Source organism: Rattus norvegicus, chromosome 1, assembly GCF_036323735.1.
Source record: "Rattus norvegicus strain BN/NHsdMcwi chromosome 1, GRCr8, whole genome shotgun sequence".
NCBI classification, from domain to species: domain Eukaryota; kingdom Metazoa; phylum Chordata; class Mammalia; order Rodentia; family Muridae; genus Rattus; species Rattus norvegicus.
In genome coordinates, this window is record NC_086019.1 from 241,952,144 (window position 1) to 241,967,399 (window position 15,256).

Genomic DNA, 15,256 nt, shown 5'->3' on the forward strand with positions numbered 1-15,256 from the left:
GCAGCATATAGTGCCTTGCTATTGAAGACCAAGGAAATTAACACAGATTGGATATGAGAGCCCTTGCCCTGAGCAGTGCTATAGGACACTGAAGTGGGTTAGAGAAATGGGGTTAGAAACTTACTACTAAGTGAGTATAGATGTGTGTTTTTACCTAGGTATGTACTCTTGCAATTCTGGAGTTGAAACACAAAGAACATTTGGCAGCTTGCCTCAAACCTAGCCCCCTTCCACTTCCCTTTTCAAGTTCAATAGAAAGATTTGGGGAAAAGTACTGTGTGGTTTGTGTGTTTATGCATTTGCTAATTCACTCACTTATTTATGTAGTATGTATCTGTTATAACCCAGGCTTTAGTGATCTGGAGATGGATTCAACACTTTCCTTGCCACAAATAAGGTCATAGATTCTGGCAGTAGAGGATTACATAAGCAAGCGATTACATCACAGTGGGAGACGCTCATGGAATGAGAAGGTATTTCAGTAGGGATTGGGATAACAGAGAAGCCTGCACAAGAAGCATCTATTGAATACTCACTAGTAAAAAGTGAAGAACTAACATAGGCCTATTTCATCTCAGTGGTAAATTAAATCATAGTTGATTCATGTATATGAAGAACTTGAATTTTGCATAGAGACCTCCAAGGTGCCTACAAACAGTGTGAAAAGTCTTACTCAGAAGTGGATACATTTTCAGACCAGAATCATCAGCACTCTGAAACCCTTTCTACTAATATAAGGCTAATAATACTTGACACATTTTTATTGATGAGATTTGGGCTCCAAGTTTTGTATTGGACCTCAGATTTGCTACCTGTCTGTTGTGCTTGAGTGTCTGTGGGGACAATGTTTAACCTTTGGGTTAAATGGCTCTTAAATGTCATGGTGAGGAGGATGGTGTCACGTCAGCACACTATGAATTACCCCTGTCCCCTGGTGGCATTTTGTGTTTTATAAAACCTCCAAAATGCAGCTTAATGAGAACTGTTGTCACTGTGGGATGGGTAAGGATATTTTGTTACAGATGTAGAATTGGCTTAGAGACAGGAAGCAAAATGAGTAGAAATGCACATTTGTTATGAAGGAGAAGGGTAAACGCAGTGAGAGTCCTCAGGGATTTGCCTGTGCCAGTCTTATTTAATACCTTATAAATGATTCAGTGAAAGGATTGCCCAGTGAAGCCTCCCACATCTGCAGCTAATGCTGAGCTATTATGGAGAAGGAAAATTGATGAGTACCAACTGCTGGGAAAATGTAGAAGTTGTGCTAATGGATTCCAATGATAGGTGAGTCTCTAAATGCAGACAGGTATAATGCATTATACAGACCAAAAATCAGGATAGTTGTAACACATGAAAAAGGAAAGGACACTAGCGTGTCAATAAGTCTGACTAATGCCACCAACACTTCTTGTCTGGAATGACAGGTCCTTGTGGTTGTTTGAATAGGAATGAACCCCTGCCCCCCAGACTCATGAGTTTGAATGCTTGGCCTACACTATTAGGAGGTGTGGCCTTGGAGGAAGTGTGTCATTTTGGTGGTGGGCTTTGGTGTCTCAAACTCTGCCTAGTGGAGCACATCGTCTCTTTCTGCTGTCTACAGACCAAGATTTAGAACTCTCAGTTCCTTCTCCAGCATTAGGTCTGACTGCATGCCACCATGCTTCTTGAGGTGACAATAATGGACTAAGCCTCTGAAATTGTAAGCCAGCTCCAATTAAATGCTTCCCTTTCTTTATAAAAGTTGCTGTTGGAGCTGGAGAGATGGCTCAGTAGTTAAGAGCACTGGCTGCTCTTCCAGAGGACCTTGGTTCAATTCCCAATACCCACCTGGCAACTCTCAACTGTCTGTATCTCTAGTTTCAGAGGATCTGATACCCCCACACCAATGCACATAAAATAAAATTAAATAAGTCATTTAATACAATGTCATAAAGGAGAGTTGCTGTGGTCATGGTGTCTCTTTACAGCAATAGAAACTCTAACCAAGACACTCCTGCTGACAGCAACCTAAGTAGGGTTGTCCTTTGTCTTAATTCTAAATGGCATTGTTTGTCCTTTGAACGCTCCTACTATGAGCTCTTGGTCTTTTCATTAACTGATCTACATACTTTATTGGAATGTTGAACTTTATTTCAAAAGCCTTGTTCCAAGAAAGTAGGAGTGGTAGAAAGTTCCTCTCGATGTTTTGTATTCTTACAAGTAACACACCGTAAAGGAGCACTCTGCTCTCATATATTCCAAGCCAAACGTCATCAGTGTCCTTCCGCATGACTCCTAGAAGACAGGAGAATGACTTTTGCCTATCCAGCTGCATAGAAGCCCAGAGCCCCTTTCATTTCTTTTACTAAATGAATATCCTCCTATTTTAGTAGTCGAAATAAGTAGTCTGTTTAATAGTCTGATGCAGTTTTGTCTTCCACAATTTCAAATAATCAATTATAACCAGATATTTTGATGATCAGCCTGCATTGAAATGTTGCTCACCAGGCACTGACCTGGCTTGAAGGTGGACAGCTGTAAGCAAGGCAGACATAGTGTTCTTTTGAAAGCCCAACCCAAAGCCTTTTAGGAGCATTAGATTATTATGACTCTGGTTTCTGGTATCCTTTTGCTTCCAGGAGAAGCTTGGTCCAGGGCACTTGTTAACTTTTTGATTCCCAACTGATCTCTCTCCCTCTCTCCCTCTCTCCCTCTCTCCCTCCCTCTCTCCCTCTCTCCCTCTCTCCCTCTCTCCCTCTCTCCCTCTCTCCCTCCCTCTCTCCCTCTCTCCCTCTCTCCCTCTCTCCCTCTCTCCCTCTCTCCCTCTCTCCCTCTCCCTCTCCCTCTCTCTCTCTCTCTCTCTCTCTCTCTCTCTCTCTCTCTCTCTCTCTCTCCCTCTCTCCCTCTCTCCCTCTCTCCCTCTCTCCCTCTCTCCCTCTCTCCCTCTGTCTCGGATTTCAATATATAAAGCTGGAAATGGTGGCCCATGCCTTTCACCTCAGAAGCAGGTGTATCTCTATGAATTTGAGGTCAACCTCGTCTACAAAGTAATTTCCACCTAGCCTGGTCTACATAGTGACTACCAGGTCATTCAAGGCTACATAAGACCCTGTCTCAAAAACCATAAACAAATCAGAGGGAAGTATTAGTTCAGAAACTAATATGGATACCAAGAAATTGGTTATAGGGTTTTGGTGGGGTCCTGTGTCTGCTCGCTAGAGGGCAGTGGCGTTGGGAAGGCAAGATAACAGGAAGTTTGACTGCGCTTGCCTCATGATATTGCTGGATGGGTGTTGGGCTGTAGGGAAGCTTCAGGACGCTGTTCCAGGGGTTGGGGAAGCATGGTCAGAGGTGCGGGTCAGTCGGAGCCCGGTTGGGGGTCCCTGGGCCTGCAAGGAAGCTAGGGCCTTCTGGTTCTCAGGGTCTCAGACTCTCAGGCACCACTGGGAGAGCTGAGAACAGAGTGGAGCCTGTGGGCTGGATCTGAGCGGGGCGGGGGGTGGGTGGAAGAAGGGGAAGCTCCGGCTGATCCTGCTGGGAGAGTCTTCAGCTTGACCATGGCAGACCTGGTTTGGTTTGGTTGGTGCCTCAGCTGGGAGCACAGAGAGAACTTTTACGGGAGATTAGATGGTGGCTCTGTAGGTAAAGGCCTTCTCTGTGGCTCCCCATGGAGAATCCTGATGAAAAGAGTCAGTCTATGGCTTTAAGACATTTATGGTCATGGCAAAAAGTGGATGAGTAAAACTGTACCCCACTTCTCAGGATGGGCCTGAGATTAAATACCTTTTGCAGGGAGGAGTGTCTGGGAAGGAAAGGTTATTGGCTAAGTCATCAGGTCTTTAGGTACCTCATTATAATGGAGATCTATCTTGAGCCTGCGTGACCATGGTCATGTCCTCTACCTGTGGAGGGGCTTGGGATGTTGCCCTTACGTGACTGATGGCCACAAATCTACGGAGGGCTGCACTAGTGACCGGCCTGGTTCCCCGGGAGTTAGACGAAACACCTACTTTCCCTTCAGGATCACCGGGGTTTCTAGCCTTAGTCCAACCAGGAACCAGGCTGCCTTTCACGGTCCCACAGTTGGTATTTTCTAGCTTTGGACAGATGATAATATTACAGCTTTTGGTCTAGGTACCAGGATTCTCTGGCTCTGAAGAAATGCCGGTGTTAAAACTTTGGGCCTATATATTCAGATTATGATGTTTAAAACATTACAAACTTTGTTAGTATTATTTCATTATTATTATGTGTGTGCACATGCAAACATGCACATTATGAATTGCGTGAATGGAAGGCGGAAGATAGCTGTGGAGTTAGCTCTCGCCAGGGAACACACTCTGTTCATCAGGCTTGATTCAGGCTTGCACGGCAAGTATCTTTATCCCCTGAGTCATCTCGCCTGCCCCAGGATTCTCCAAATCTTGATGGTGTCTAGCAGAAAAGCTTTTAGCTCTTGCTTTTGAAGTTCCTTTGTCCTTGCTCGCAGCTCGTGCTGGCTTCTCAACATAAGGTATCTGAGACTCTGGGTCCTTAAGGTCTATCAGGTTTCTGAGCATTTTGACAACAGTTCAGTTGTCCCTTATCCCTGTTGCCATGGTTACTGTTACTGCTCCCAGGGCAGGGCTGCTGCTACTGTTATTGTCTCCTCTGCCACTACTACTGCCCCTGCTGGTGCCGCTGCCAACACTGCTACTCTCTCCCCTACCCCTTCCTTCCTGCATGTTGCCAACTTAGCCTGTGCTACTAGTGAGAAAGAACAAAAGTAGACAAAACAAACAACCACAACCAAAACAAAACCTCCAAAGAAGTGCTTTATTTAGTCCTAATGTTGCAACACCAGAGAGCGCATACAGGAGGGTGTCTTTTGGCCAGCTCACAAAATGAGCTAACTATCTTGCTTATACGTCCAGAATGTTCGACCAGTAGCAGCAAAACTTCATGCTGATGGAGGACTGTGTTCATACCAAATACCACATTGTTCCCTCTGTACCAGTTGTATCAATCCCAGTGCCGAGCTACCAAGAGAACTGCATTTCTTCTGGTCTTGGTCGAAGTAACTGCAGTATCCTCCTAATTTCATCAAGACTTGTGCTAGTGTGATATAGTAAGAAGTCCGGTGTGTGTTGTTTGAAATAGTCACAACTGTGGCTATGGCTTCAGGAGCTAGAGCTACTCTGTGACAGCGAGCAGTCGTGAGCAGTGACCTGATGTGAGTCTATAAATGCCTGGCGATGTTTCTGTTCTGGCTGTCCTGGGTGCTCCTCAAATGCCTACATAATGCAGTAAGTTATCCCTTTATTTCTTCACGCTACGTAGGGCTTCGTTATTCAAATGAAGCCCACTAGTCTTAGTCTTCTGCGGTCCTCAAACCCAGGCTTGAGAATAGAAATGAGGAACAAAGTCTATTCCGGGAGTTGGTCCAAATTTTCAGTAGTGACACAGAGTTCCAGGAAGTTGTCCATTTAGGAGGCAATGGTGAGTCAGGAACTCTGAGCTACTGAGCGTTAGATTTCCTCTGGCCCTAGTTTATTCAGTATATTACCACAGCAGTGGAGGTATTGTTATGGAGCAACTGTCTTGCTTTTTTTGTGTCTTAAAAACCATGCAGAGCTGAATTGGTTCCTAGGGTTTTGCTTGGCTTCTCTGAAAATATGAGAAACTTTTTTTTATTGAATACACAGCCTAAAATTCAGGCATCAAAATACTTTCTAAATTTTAAACTTACCCCAGGACTTTGAAATGGTGAATGATAAATGGACAAATGGATTGTTATGACAAATTTTATATTATTATTATTGTTTTGGTTGGTTGGCTTTGGTTTTTTGAGAGAGGGCTTCTCTGTAGACTAGACTGGCCTTGAATTTACAGAAATCCACCTGCCTCTGCCTCCCAAGTGTTGGGATTAAAGGTGTGCATCACCACACTGGGAGCTATGACACATTTTAAATAAATTTACTTAATTAACTGTAATAATGCATATGACTATTATTAGGACAGAAAGTAACTATTAAAGTGATCAATTGTAAAAGTTCAGAGAAAATGTTAAGAAAAAGGTATTATGAGTCTCTGGTCCCCCAAACATAATTATTATTAGCTTTGTTTTACAGATGAATAAAATAAAGTTTAAAAACTCAAGTCTATTTGTCTGTAAATTTGGTACACAGAACCAGCCTGCCATACTATTTCTAAATCTTAACATTACCATATGAATCATATAATCATCACCTTTAAATTTACTACTATAAAAGAGAAGGGAGCCCTTCCAGTCTGAACCAGACCTGGGGCTCTGACTCTGCACCCATTCCTACAATGCATAGAGGAGGCCCTTGACCCCCAGGTGTGCTAAGATGCCCAAGATCACAGGTGAGGAGGCTACAACAACCGCCCCAACACCCAGAGTAACTGAGACCCTCAGGATCCAGGAACACAGGAATCCCTGGCTGCCCAGTGCTCTGAAATGCCAAGGATCACAGGATAACAGAGGAAGCTCGACTCCCAGGAGATCAGACATAACCAGGAGCACTGGAACTTTGACACACTCAAGATCACAGTTGAGGCCACAACATCTTTGACAATACCCAGTGTAACTGGGACACCTACAGGAACCAGGGAAACACAAACTATCTACCAGCCAGAGGCATGGGTTCCTTCCAGCTTGCATCTGTGCCCAGAGCAAACCCAGGGCTCTGGTTCCCCACCCACTCTTACAAGAAAGCTTGATTCCTAGGTGCTCTGACACAGCAGGATCTTGGGAGCTTGGTCACACCAGGATTTCAGGATCTGAGAGGCAGTTTGACTTGCAGGAGCTCTGAAAAACCCAGGATCTCAGGATCACAGGATCCGAGAATCACAGGTTCACAGAGACAACTGGACTCTGAGAAGTTCTTGTACAACCAGAATCACAGGAGGGACATGCTCCAGTCAGAGACAGCAAGACCAGCTAACATCTGAAATAACCAGATGGCAAGAGGCAAGCACAAGAACATAAGAAACAGAAAACAAGGGTACTTTGGCATCATCAGAACCCAGTTCTCCCACTCCAGCAAGTCCTACACTACCCAATTTGTTCTATGAAGCCATAATTACACTTATACCTAAACCACACAAAGACCCAACAAAGAAAGAGAACTTCAGATAATTTTCCTTATAAATATCAGTGCAAAAATACTCAATAAGATTCTTACAAACTAAATTCAAGAACATATCAAAATGATCAGCCATCATGATCAAGTAGGCTTCATCCCAGGGATGAAGGGATGGTTCAATATATGGAAATCCATCAAAATATTCCACTCAACAAACTCAGCTGAGGAATATCGAATGACCGTGAAGCACCTAAAAAATGTTCACCATCCTTAGTCATTAGGGAAATGCAAATCAAAAGAACCCTGGGATTCTACCTCACACCAGTCACAATGGCCAAGATCAAAAACTCAGGTGACAGCAGATACTGGTGAGGATGTGGAGAAAGAGGAACACTCTTCTATTGTTGTTGGGATTGCAAGCTGGTGTAACCACTTTGGAAATCAGTCTGGTTGTTTCTCAGAAACCAGTCCTGGGCATATACCCAAAAGATGCTCCAACGTATAACAAGGTCACATGCTGTAGTATATTCATAGCAGCCTTATTTCTAATAGCCAGAAGCTGGAAAGAGCCCAGATGTCTTTCAACAGTGGTATGAATAAGGAAAGGTGGTACATTTATACAATGGAGTACTATTCAGCTATTGAAAACAGTGTCTTCACAAAATTCTTTGAGAAATGGATGGAACTAAAAATTATCCTGAGTGAGGGACCCCAATCACAAAAAATGCGCATGGTATGCACTCACTGATAAGTCCATATTAGCCCAAAAGTTTGGATTACCTAAGATACAATTCACAGATAACATGAAGCTCCAGGAGAAGGAAGACCAATGTTTGGATGCTTCAGTTCTTCTCCGAAGGGAGAACAAAATATTCACAGGAGGAAATATGGAGACAAAGTGTGGAGCAGAGAGTGAAGGAAAAGCCATCCTGAGACTTTCCTACCTGGGGATCCATCCCATATACAGTCAATATATCCAGACACTATTGTGGATGCCAAGAAGTGCATGCTGATAGGAGCCTGATATAGCTGTCTCCTGAGAGGCTCTGCCGAGGTCTGACAAATACAGAGGTGGATCCTTGCAGCCAACCATTGAACTGAGAACAGTGTCTCCAATGGAGGAGTTAGAGAAAGGACTGAAGGAGCTGAAGAGGTTTGCAACCCCATAGGAAGAAGAACAATATCAACCAACCAGACCCCCAGAGCTCCCAAGGACTAAACCTTAACCACTAACCAAAGAGTACACATGGAGGGATCCATGGCTCCAACCTCATATGTAGTAGATAATGGCCTTATTGGGCATCAATGGAAGGAGAGGCCCTTGTGTCTGTGAAGGCTCGATGCCCGAGTGTAGGGGATTGCCAGTGTGGGGAGTCAGGAGGCCATGGGTGGGTAAATGAAGGAGCACCCTCATAGAAGCTAGGGGAGCAGGGATGGGATAGGGGTTGTCTGGAGGGGAAACCAGAAAGGGGATTATATTTGAAATGCAAATAAAGAAAATATCCAATAACAAAAGAAAAGGAAATGTTTTTAGAAAATGTTATTTTGTCATCCCCAGTAAAGCACTTGAGTAATTTTCTTGTAAACATTAATGAACAAAGCTTTAGTCTGGCAAATGACTCATTTACCTACCTCGTTTATGGCTACTAAACAATCTAATAACTTTTAATCATTATTCTTTTTCTCTCTTAAAAAATCCCCTCAAATGTTCCTACAAGGAATGTGTTTTTGATTGGCTTGTGCTCTTGAGGCAGAATGCAATAAACTTTATAGCCGTGGGCAGTACTCAAGCTGACTGACACGTCTCCTGAGCATTCCAGGCTATTACCTCTATTGTAGGACACAGCTTCATTATAAATCCATAGGTCGTGCATCCTGTCAACTATATACTACTTACCAAGCCACTTCTGTCTTCTCCAGTTGCTTCTACCTCTTGTTAGTTGGTATTCCTAACTGTTCTGAACCTGAAATGCTGAGACAGTCTAGTGCCCCCTACTGGAAGCCTGTTTTGGGTGGGATGTCATAGAAGGGGTTTCTCAGGAGGACAGGCTAATAGGTTTAACTGTGCAAGATTTAGCCCTAGAAAAAGACGGATGCATAGGGAGATAGATGCCCAACTAGTCTAAAAGATCATTGTCAATCTCAATTGGATACCAAAAGATACTGTTTCACCAAATCCTGAAAACCAAGAGCTTAGAGGGAGGGAGGGAGGGAGGGAGAGAGGGAGGGAGGGAGAGAGGGAGGAAAATTGACCATATAATTGGTCAAAAAACGGGGCCTCAACAGGTACAGAAAGATAGAAATAATCCCATGCGTGCTATCGGACCACCACGGCCTAAAACTGGTCTTCAATAACAATAAGGGAAGAATGCCCACACATACCTGGAAATTGAACAATGCTCTACTCAATGATAACCTGGTCAAGGAAGAAATAAAGAAAGAAATTAAAAACTTTTTAGAATTTAATGAAAATGAAGATACAACATACCCAAACTTATGGGACACAATGAAAGCTGTGCTAAGAGGAAAACTCATAGCGCTGAGTGCCTGCAGAAAGAAACAGGAAAGAGCATATGTCAGCAGCTTGACAGCACACCTAAAAGCTCTAGAACAAAAAGAAGCAAATACACCCAGGAGGAGTAGAAGGTAGGAAATAATCAAACTCAGAGCTGAAATCAACCAAGTAGAAACAAAAAGGACCATAGAAAGAATCAACAGAACCAAAAGTTGGTTCTTTGAGAAAATCAACAAGATAGATAAACCCTTAGCCAGACTAACGAGAGGACCCAGAGAGTGTGTCCAAATTAACAAAATCAGAAATGAAAAGGGAGACATAACTACAGATTCAGAGGAAATTCAAAAAATCATCAGATCTTACTATAAAAGCCTATATTCAACAAAACTTGAAAATCTGCAGGAAATGGACAATTTCCTAGACAGATACCAGGTACCGAAGTTAAATCAGGAACAGATAAACCAGTTAAACAACCCCATAACTCCTAAGGAAATAGAAGCAGTCATTAAAGGTCTCCCAACCAAAAAGAGCCCAGGTCCAGACGGGTTTAGTGCAGAATTCTATCAGACCTTCATAGAAGACCTCATACCAATATTATCCAAACTATTCCACAAAATTGAAACAGATGGATCACTACCGAATACCTTCTACGAAGCCACAATTACTCTTATACCTAAACCACACAAAGACACAACAAAGAAAGAGAACTTCAGACCAATTTCCCTTATGAATATCGACGCAAAAATACTCAATAAAATTCTGGCAAACCGAATCCAAGAGCACATCAAAAGAATCATCCACCATGATCAAGTAGGCTTCATCCCAGGCATGCAGGGATGGTTTAATATACGGAAAACCATCAACGTGATCCATTATATAAACAAACTGAAAGAGCAAAACCACACGATCATTTCACTAGATGCTGAGAAAGCATTTGACAAAATTCAACACCCCTTCATGATAAAAGTCCTGGAAAGAATTGGAATTCAAGGCCCATACCTAAACATAGTAAAAGCCATATACAGCAAACCAGTTGCTAACATTAAACTAAATGGAGAGAAACTTGAAGCAATCCCACTAGAATCAGGGACTAGACAAGGCTGCCCACTCTCTCCTTACTTATTCAATATAGTTCTTGAAGTTCTAGCCAGAGCAATCAGACAACAAAAGGAGATCAAGGGGATACAGATTGGAAAAGAAGAAGTCAAAATATCACTATTTGCAGATGATATGATAGTATATTTAAGTGATCCCAAAAGTTCCACCAGAGAACTACTAAAGCTGATAAACAACTTCAGCAAAGTGGCTGGGTATAAAATTAACTCAAATAAATCAGTAGCCTTCCTCTACACAAAAGAGAAACAAGCCGAGAAAGAAATTAGGGAAACGACACCCTTCATAATAGATAGACCCAAATAATATAAAGTACCTCGGTGTGACTTTAACCAAGCAAGTAAAAGATTTGTACAGTAAGAACTTCAAGACACTGAAGAAAGAAATTGAAGAAGACCTCAGAAGATGGAAAGATCTCCCATGCTCATGGATTGGCAGGATTAATATAGTAAAAATGGCCATTTTAGCAAAAGCGATCTACAGATTCAATGCAATCCCCATCAAAATACCAATCCAATTCTTCAAAGAGCTAGACAGAACAATTTGCAAATTCATCTGGAATAACAAAAAACCCAGGATAGCTAAAACTATCCTCAACAATAAAAGGACTTCAGGGGGAATCACTATCCCTGAACTCAAGCAGTATTACAGAGCAATAGTGATAAAAACTGCGTGGTATTGGTACAGAGACAGACAGATAGACCAATGGAACAGAATTGAAGACCCAGAAATGAACCCACACACCTATGGTCACTTGATTTTTGACAAAGGAGCCAAAACCATCAAATGGAAAAAAGACAGCATTTTCAGCAAATGGTGCTGGTTCAACTGGAGGTAAACATGTAGAAGAATGCAGATCGATCCATGCTTATCACCCTGTACAAAGCTTAAGTCCAAGTGGATCAAGGACCTCCACATCAAACCAGATACACTCAAACTAATAGAAGAAAAACTAGGGAAGCATATGGAACACATGGGCACTGGAAAAAATTTCCTGAACAAAACACCAATGGCTTATGCTCTAAGATCAAGAATCGACAAATGGGATCTCATAAAACCACAAAGCTTCTGTAAGGCAAAGGACACTGTGGTTAGGACAAAACGGCAACCAACAGATTGGGAAAAGATATTTACCAATCCTACAACAGATAGAGGCCTTATATCCAAACATACAAAGAACTCAAGAAGTTAGACCACAGGGAGACAAATAACCCTGTTAAAAAATGGGGTCCAGAGCTAAACAAAGAATTCACAGCTGAGGAATGCTGAATGGCTGAGAAACACCTAAAGAAATGTTCAACATCTTTAGTCATAAGGGAAATGCAAATCAAAACAACCCTGAGATTTCACCTCATACCAGTGAGAATGGCTAAGATCAAAAACTCGGGTGACAGCAGATGCTGGCGAGGATGTGGAGAAAGAGGACCGCTCCTCCATTGTTGGTGGGATTGCAGACTGGTACAACCATTCTGGAAATCAGTCTGGAGGTTCCTCAGGAAATTGGACATTGAACTGCCTGAGGATCCAGCTATACCTCTCTTGGGCATATACCCAAAAGATGCCCCAACATATAAAAAAGACACGTGCTCCACTATGTTCATCGCAGCCTTATTTATAATAGCCAGGAGCTGGAAAGAACCCAGAGGCCTTTCAACACAGGAATGGATACAGAAAATGTGGTACATCTACACAATGGAATATTACTCAACTATCAAAATTAATGACTTTATGAAATTCGTAGGCAAATGGTTGGAACTGGAAAATATCATCCTGAGTGAGGTAACCCAATCACAGAAAAACACACATGGTATGCACTCATTGATAAGTGGCTGTTAGCCCAAATGCTTGAATTACCCTAGATGCCTAGAACAAATGAAACTCAAGACGGATGATCAAAATGTGAATGCTTCACTCCTTCTTTAAAAGGGGAACAAGAATACCCTTGGCAGGGAATAGAGAGGCAAAGATTAAAACAGACAGAGAAGGAACACCCATTCAGAGCCTGCCCCACATGTGGCCCATACATATACAGCCACCCAATTAGACAAGATGGATGAAGCAAAGAAGTGCAGGCGGACAGGAGCCGGATGTAGATCGCTCCTGAGAGACACAGCCAGAATACAGCAAATACAGAGGCGAATGCCAGCAGCAAACCACTGAACTGAGAATAGGACCCCCGTTGAAGGAATCAGAGGAAGAACTGGAAGAGCTTGAAGGGGCTAGAGACCCCATATGTACAACAATGCCAAGCAACCAGAGCTTCCAGGGACTAAGCCACTACCTAAAGACTATACATGGACTGACCCTGGACTCTGACCTCATAGGTAGCAATGAATATCCTAGTAAGAGCACCAGTGAAAGGGGAAGCCCTGGGTCCTGCCAAGACTGAACCCCCAGTGAACTAGATTGTTGGGGGGAGGGCGGCAATGGGGGGAGGATGGGGAGGGGAACACCCATAAAGAAGGGGAGGGGGAGGGATTAGGGGGATGTTTGCCCGGAAACCGGGAAAGGGAATAACACTCGAAATGTATATAAGAAATACTCAAGTTAATAAAATAAAAAAAAAAAAAAAGAAGACCTTGTTACCCTGGTGTCTGCTATCTCCCTCTGGCTCTAACACCCTTTCTACTTCCTTTTCTCTAGGGTTCCCTGAGTCCCCAGTGCAGAGATTTGGTGGGGATATCCTGTTAAGGACTGTATATTCTGAGGTCTCTCACTCTCTGCATATTGTCTAATATGGGTCTCTGCATCTGTTCCTCTCTGATGCAGGAAGAAGCTTCTCGATTGAAGGTTGAGCAGAGCACTGATTTGCTTCCCTGGCCACTGGGTTCCCAGGAAATCATCAAACGTTTCTCATGATGAAGTGTGTTGAAAAGATACAGTGAGATCTCACATATAAAACCCCCGACACAGCACCTGAGGGAGTGCAAGCACCCAGTAAGTAATAACTCATAATATTATCTGTGGTTGATCAGTGATAGACTCAGATGGGTTGAGATTTTCTGCAATACCTGGTGGGAAACACAGCAACTCATCACTTGAATATCATTGTGTGGGTAATTCCGAGAAGTCTGAGTTTTTGGAAACTCAGTTTTGAAGGGCATTTGGCTGTTCGACAGATTGCTCTCAGTGAAACTATAACAGCTACAGCAGCACATAATATATGGTTTTAGCTGATGTGATTTGTCTTTTGGAGTTGAAGGAAAGGCAGGCTGAAATATTTTTTGAATGAAGAGGTAAAGTCATGGAGGGTATTCCTTTATGTCTTCATATCAATTCAGCAAAGTTGGATGGTAGAAACAATAAAAAGAAAGAAAAGTGGGAAAATACGTAATATTACATCAAAACATTTCACCATTTCAACAAGCTTTGGTTTTTAAACTTGGGATACTATACTGATCGAAAAATTATTAATATTAAAAGGATATATTATTTTGATGGTAGCAAACAAAATTTCTTTGAAAGATTTGTGTGTGTGTGTGTGTGTGTGTGTGTGTGTGTGTGTGTGTGTTCGTGTGTGTGTATAAGTTCCTGCAGAAGCCAGAACTGGGTGGATGTCAGATGTGTCGGAGTTTGTACGCTGTCTAATATGGGTGCTGGGATCAATTTCTAGTCCTCTGCAAGAGTAACCTGCTTTTTACCATTCATCCATACCTTTAGCCACCACTCACTATATGGACTGGGGGATGGGAAAGCCAGTTTAGTCTATAATGGAAATGTGGCTTAGTTTTGGTTTCTGCACATGCACCCTCCTTGGATGCCTGGATGGCAAGATACCAGATATTTTCTACTGCTTGATTATTGAATGTGAACTAATCTACTTATTAGACCATGGAGGGAAGAACTTAGAATCCCTATGTATGAACTGAGTGGATTATTACATTTATGCTTAGGCTCAGAAGGAAATAAAAGCTCCCTGGCTTCCCATGTTATTCTTGACATCCAAGGACGAGTGAATTATACTAGCAAAAGCTGATTAACAAGCATGAAAGAAACATTACTAATATGTCAAGTGTACTTACATCTAGTGTATTCAGTGCTGAGTAACTCCTTGGGGTTGGGGATCTAGAACTTTGGGCTTATATAGCATTTTAACAAGGGACAATAATGTAGGGAAATGTGAAGCCAAAAGAAAGAATATTGGAATTCTAGGGGTAGCAATTTGTTGGAAGAAGCCAATAAATGATATGGGGCAGTTAGTAAGGTTTGTTTTTCCTACTCTGATGATTCTCAACAGAGAGAGGAAGGGAGAGGATTGTTCCTGTACCCACATCTTTTGAGTTACCTTAAGCTCAAATGAAGGGCATTTGGCTGTTTGTCAGATTGCTCTCAGTGAAACTATAATAGCTACAGCAGTACATAATATGTCAAAGTGTCACATTTTGGGAGATGTACTTTAAACTTTATTCATATGATTGCTAAAATTGATTGTCAATATGATGGGATTTAGAATCACTGTGAAAGCCAGGCATGGTGACATATGTCTTTAATATCAGCAGTCGAAAGGTTTAGGTAGAAAAGATTTTTGTGAGTTCAGGGATAGCATGGTCTATGTGGTGAA